Consider the following 6,061-nt stretch of genomic DNA (forward strand, 5'->3'; position numbering starts at 1 on the left):
GGATCGCGGTTCACGGACAGCCTCAGCTACTTCGTGAAGCCCTCTGCAACTCAGTGAGACCCGGTTTCAAAATAAAGAATAAAAAATAGGGCAGGGGGTGTAGCTCGGAGGTCAAATGCCTCTGGGTTCCATCTCCAGACCCGAAAAAAAAAAAAAATTCAATTTCAAGCCAGGCGTGGTAGTGCACCCTTGTAATCCCAGCGCTTGGGAGGCTGGGACAGGAGGATTGTACAGGTTCAAAGCCAGCCTCGGCTACTTACCGAGACTCTCAGCAACTTAATGAGACCCTATTTCCAAATAAAGTATAAAATAGGTCTGGGAGTGTAGCCTGGAGGTAGAAAAGCCCCTGGGTTCCACCCCAGTACCACCAAAAAAATAAAATATTCAATTTCAGCCAGGCATGGTGGCACATGCTCGTAATCCCAACACTTGGGAGGCTGAGATAGGATGGCACAGGTTTGACGCCAGACTCAGCTACTTAGTGAGGCCCTATTTCCAAATAGAGTATAAATAGGTTTGGGAGCATAGCCCAGAGGTAGAAAAGCCCCTGGGTTCCAGTACCCCCCACACACACACATTCAATTTCATTAAGGTTTCAAAATGAAACTCACACATACATATGCCCCATATGGAATATACTGACTACACAGATTTAGAACATTCAATTGGTAATTAAGCTCTTGGATTTGTAGGGGTTTTTTAATTTTTATTTTTGGTACTGGAGGTTGACCCAGGGGCATTCTACTTCCAAGCTAGCTATACCCCCAGCCCTATTTCTTGTATTTTTTTTTTCTTTTGGTGTGTGTTGTGGTACTGTGATGGAACCCAGGGGTATTCTACCTCTGAGCTACACACCCAGCCCTATTTTTTATTCTTTATTTTGAAATAGGATCTCACTGAGTTGCAAAGGGCCTCAGTAACTGAGGCTGGCCATGAGCCCAGATCCTCCTGTCTCAGGCTCCCAAATGTGGGATTATAAGTGTGCACCACCATACCTGGCTTCCCAGTCCTATATTTTGTTCTTTATTTTGAAACAGGGTCTAAGTTGCGAAGGACCTCACTAAATAGCTGAAGCTGTCCTCAAACCTTCAATCCTCCTGTCTCAGCCCCCAAGTATTGGGATCCTCTGTGTGTCATATTAGGTGATAGTGGTCAGGTAGGTCCTCTTTCCAAGAACCTCAGATCTAAAAAAATGAAACTGGGCATGGTGCTCCATGCCTGTCGCCCAGTACTGGAGGCCAAGGCAGGAGCATCACGGCTTCGAGGACAGCTCAGCAGCAGTAGACTCATCGACCTCGTCTCATGACACACCTACAGATTCTGCTGGGTTCTCTCCAAGTGCCATGCTGACTTTTACCCACCAGTTTGCCTTCTCCCTGGCTAGCCTAAGTTCAGCACTTGGTCCACGATTTCAGATAAGGCAGTAAGATGGTCTGCTGAGCTGGGTACTACATCAGTGGTAGAGTGATTTCCAAGGATGTGCAAAACCCTGGTTCAAGCCCCAGTAAAACCAAAAATAAAAATAAAAGTTACAAAATGTTTGACACCTTTTTTTTTGCATTGAGGACTGATTAAGGGGCGATCTACCTGAGCTACACCCCAACCCTACTGTATTCTTTGTTCTGAATAGGGTCTGGCCATGTTGCTGAGAGCTCCCTGAATTGCCACAACCTGCCTTAACCTGTGCTCCTCCTGTCTCAGCCTCTCAAGTAGTGAGATTACAGGTGTGAGCCATCATGCCTAGCTGATTTTAATTTCTTGGTGCTGCACGTTGAACCAGGGGCATTCTAACTCTGAGCTATAGTCCCAGCCCTATTTTTTTTTTTTTTGTTTGTTTTAAAACAGGGTCTAAGTTGAAGACAGCCTCAGTAAGTTGCTGAAGCTGGCTTCCAACCTGCGATCCTCCTGTCTCAACCTCCCAAGTACTGGAATTACAAGTGTGTACCACCACATCTGGCAGCCTGAAATCTTTTTTTTGGTGGTACTGGGGTTCCTGGAAACCCTTCTACCTCCGGGCTACACTCCCAGACCTATTTTTATACTTTTTATTTGGAAACAGGGTCTCTTAAGCCAGCGAGGCTGGCTTCGAACCTTCCCGATCCTCCTGTCTCCGCCTCCCAAGCACAGGGTTTACAAGCGTGCCCACCACGCCTGGCCTGAAATCTTTTTAATGCTTTTTATTAAGATTTTTTCTTTCTTTTTTTGTGGGTCTGGGGATGGAACCTAGAGGCATTTAACCTCTGAGCTACACCCCCTGCCCTATTTTTTATTCTTTGTTTTGAAACAGGGTTTCACTAAGTTGTGGAGGCCTCACTTAAGTAGATGAGGCTGGCTGGGACCCACAATCCTGTCTCAGCCTCCTGAATGCTGGGATGACAAGCGTGCATCACCACGCCTGGTTTCCTTCTTTCTTTTTTTTTTGCAGTTTCGGGACTGAACCCAGAAACATTGTACCCTCTGAAATGCACCCCCAGTCCTTTTCTATTCTTTATTTTGAAACAGGGTCTAAGTTGCAGAGGGCCTCACTAAGCAGCTGTGGCTGGCCACAGACCTGCCATTCTCCTATCTCAGCCTCCCAAGTACTAGGGTTATAAGTGTTTTATAAGTTTTACTAAAATGTAACCCAGGAATATCATACAGCAGTGGTCAACAAGTGTTGACAGGAATGTAGAAAAGTTGGAACTCTTCCACACTGTGGACAGCACTGTGAGTGGTAAGGGATCCCACATGGTCCAGCTTCACGCAGGGCCTCGGGGTACTCACAGCCCACGGTCACAGCAGCACTACCCTCCACTGCAGCACATCCATAATGGATCACTGCTCCACTTACAGGACAATCCTGCCACCCGCTGAGTAGCACAGGTGAACCTCGAAGAGTGAGGCTAGGAAAAACCAACCAGTTACAGAAGGACAAACACTGTCCGATGCACTTAGGAGAGGCGTCTACAGTAGCCAAATGCCAAGCGCGAGGGAGCACACCGGAGATCCCAATACTGGGGAGGCTGAGACAACAGGATCACAGGTTCAAGGACGGCCTCAGCAACTCAGCTGTTAGGACGGACCAGCAGGGAATATTCATTCTGGTAAGGGAGCCTGTGGCTGCAGAACTGGCCCAGGCCAGAACCAAAAACCTGGGGGTAGGGGAGGAGGAGTTCACATTCACATGGGGAAGCAGAAGGCCACCTGTGTTGTGGGGAAGAAGGCAGGATTTCCCGGCAAACTTGAGGGAATGTGTTTCTCTCCTACCACCATTTGCCCTAAGCCTGACTTGCAGGCTGTGAGAAGCCATGTTGCCAGGACGCGGCAAGTCAGTTCTCCACTGCATTAGGGCCTTCAGCCGCCGCACGCTTCCTGTGCACTGTGCTAACAACTGCAATTCACTGATGCTCCTAGGATATGCTAAGTCTACAGAGCCACTAGTGAGCAAACTTAATTTTCCAAATACTATTCAAGGTATGTCCACATCTGCAAATAGTTCAAGACTGTAAATCTGAAAACAATCTTATTTCTCTACTTCATTAGTGAAAATCTGACATTACTAAGAAACACTCTCCCATTTCAGAACCCTTATACAAACTTGTGTGTGTAGTGCTGAGGACTGAACCCAGGAGCACCTGCCTCTGGGCTACACCCCCAGCACTGGGGTGTGTGTGTGTGTGTGTGTGTGTGTGTGTGTGTGTGTATTCTGGGGATTGAATCTAGGGGCATTCTACCTGAGTTACACCCTCAGCCCTATTTTATTTTTCATTTGAAAGAAGGTCTTGCTAAGTTGCTGAGAGCCTCATAAATTACTAAGGCTGGCTTCAAACATGCAACCCTCCAGCCGGGCGTGGTGGGCACGCTTGTATCCCAGCACCTGGGAGGCTGGGACAGGAGGATCGCACAGGTTCAAAGCCAGCCTCGGCTACTTAGTGAGGCTCTCAGCAACTTAGTGAGCCCCTGTTTCCAAATAAAATATTAAAAAAAAGGTCTGGGAATGTAGCCCCGAGGTAGAAAGTCTCTGGGTTCCACCCCCAGTATCACAAAAAAAAAAAAAAAAAAAAAAAAGGCTGGGCGCGGTGGCACACACTTGTAATCTCCGCACTTGGGAGGCTGAGACAGGAGGATTATACAAGTTCGAAGCCAGCCTCAGGCTCTCAGCAACTTAGTGAAACCCTGTTTCCAAATAAAATATAAAACAGGTCTGGGAGTAGAGCCCAGAGGTAGAAAAGCCCCTGGATTCCACCACCAGTACCGCCAAAAAACAAAAAACTTGCAACCCTCCAAACCCAGCTTATTTACTGGGATTATAAGTGTGTACCAACACACCCAGTTTACAAAAAAAATTTTTCTTAAATTTTGATTAAGGGTTCCAGAACTAAATCTTAAGACAAATACTTAAGCCTTAGATGGAAAAGAAACCACTTAGTAATCCCAGCATTTGGGAGGCCGAGACAGGAGGATCAGTTTGCAGCCAGCCTCAGCTACTTGGTGAGGTCCTTTTAAACTTAGTGAGTCCCAATTCCAAAATCAAGAATAAAAATAAGGCTGGGGGTGTAGCTCAGAGGTAGAATCCCCCTGTATTCCATCCCCAGTACGGCAAAAAAATAAAAAAAGATCTAGCTAGGCGTGGCGACCCGCTCCTCAGGCCCCTTACAGAGGAGGGAGGCAGAACCGGGAGGCTGCTCACTTCACTTGTGCCTGGAAGTTGGAGACTAGCCTGGAAACTAGCCCGAGTCAAAGAAAAGGCCGAGCCGGGCGTGGTGGCGCACGCTTGTAATCCCCGCGCTTGGGAGGCTGAGACAGGAGGATGGCACGGGTTCGAAGCCAGCCTCAGCTACTCAGTGAGGCTCTCAGCAACTTAGTGAGACCCTGTTTCCAAATAAAATATAAAAAAGGTCTGGGAGTATAGCCCGGAGGTAGAAAGCCTCTGGATTCCACCCCCAGTACCACCAAAACACACACACACAAAAAAAAAGAAAAGAAAAGGCCGGGCATGGTGGTGCACGCTTATAATCCCAACATTTGGGTGGCTGAGACAGGAGGATGGCAGGTTCACAGCCATATCTACTCAGTGAGGCCCTTTGCAACTCAGTGAGACCCTATTTCAAAATAAAGAATAAAATATAGGGCTGGGGGTGGAGCCCAGAGGTCAAATGCCCCTGGGTTCCACCCCCAGACCTGCAAAACAAACAAAAAGTTTCAAGCAACTTTTATTTCCTAGGCGTTATTATGAGCTGCCAGGTCATTTGCCCAGGAATTACCCTCTTCAAAGTAGTTTCACATTCACCTGCTACTTGCTCCTCCCAATTGCCCTAAAACTGAGACATCCAGGAGACTTTCATCCCATTTTCAAAATGGGGGATCTGAGTGACACAGACAGCATGTGCGTGTGGAGTTCAGAATTCAAGTCTTAATCACTTGCATTTATGTCTGCTAACAGTCACTGTCCCCTTTATGCCATCCTGGAGGGGAGTTAACTGTGTAACTACAAGGATGTAATAACGCGATGGCCAAAACTGCAGAGGTGCTCCGGAAAGATAATGAGCTACTTGAACTGTCAAGTTAAGATAGCAAGGTGGAGCCTGCGTGGTGCGCACACTTTAATCCCAGCACTTGGGAGGCTGAGGCCGGAGGCCGGAGGATCGCAGTTCACGGACAGCCTCAGCTACTTAGTGAGGCCCTCCACAACTCAATGAGGCCCTGTTTAAAATTAAAGAATAAAAATAGGGCAGGGGGTGTAGCTTAGAGGTCAAATGCCCCTGGGTTCCATCCCCAGACCTGCAGAAAAAATAACAAATAATAAATTTTAAAAAATCGGGTTAGGAATGTAGCTCAGAGCTAGAATGTCCCTGGGTTCCATCACCAGACCTGCAAAAAGAAAAAAAAGAGCAGGAAGAAGACTCAGCCGAGCACGGTGGCACACACTTGTAAGCCCAGAATTTGAGAGGCTGAGACAGGAAGAGCGCAGGGTCAAAGCCAGCCTCAGCGGTGAGGCGCTCAGCAACCTGGTCAGACCTTGTTCCCAAATAAAAAAATAAACTCAGGCTAAGAGTATAGCTTGGAGGTAGAAGGCCTCTAG

This window comes from Muscardinus avellanarius (genome assembly GCF_963383645.1).
Source record: "Muscardinus avellanarius genome assembly, chromosome: 7".
NCBI classification, from domain to species: domain Eukaryota; kingdom Metazoa; phylum Chordata; class Mammalia; order Rodentia; family Gliridae; genus Muscardinus; species Muscardinus avellanarius.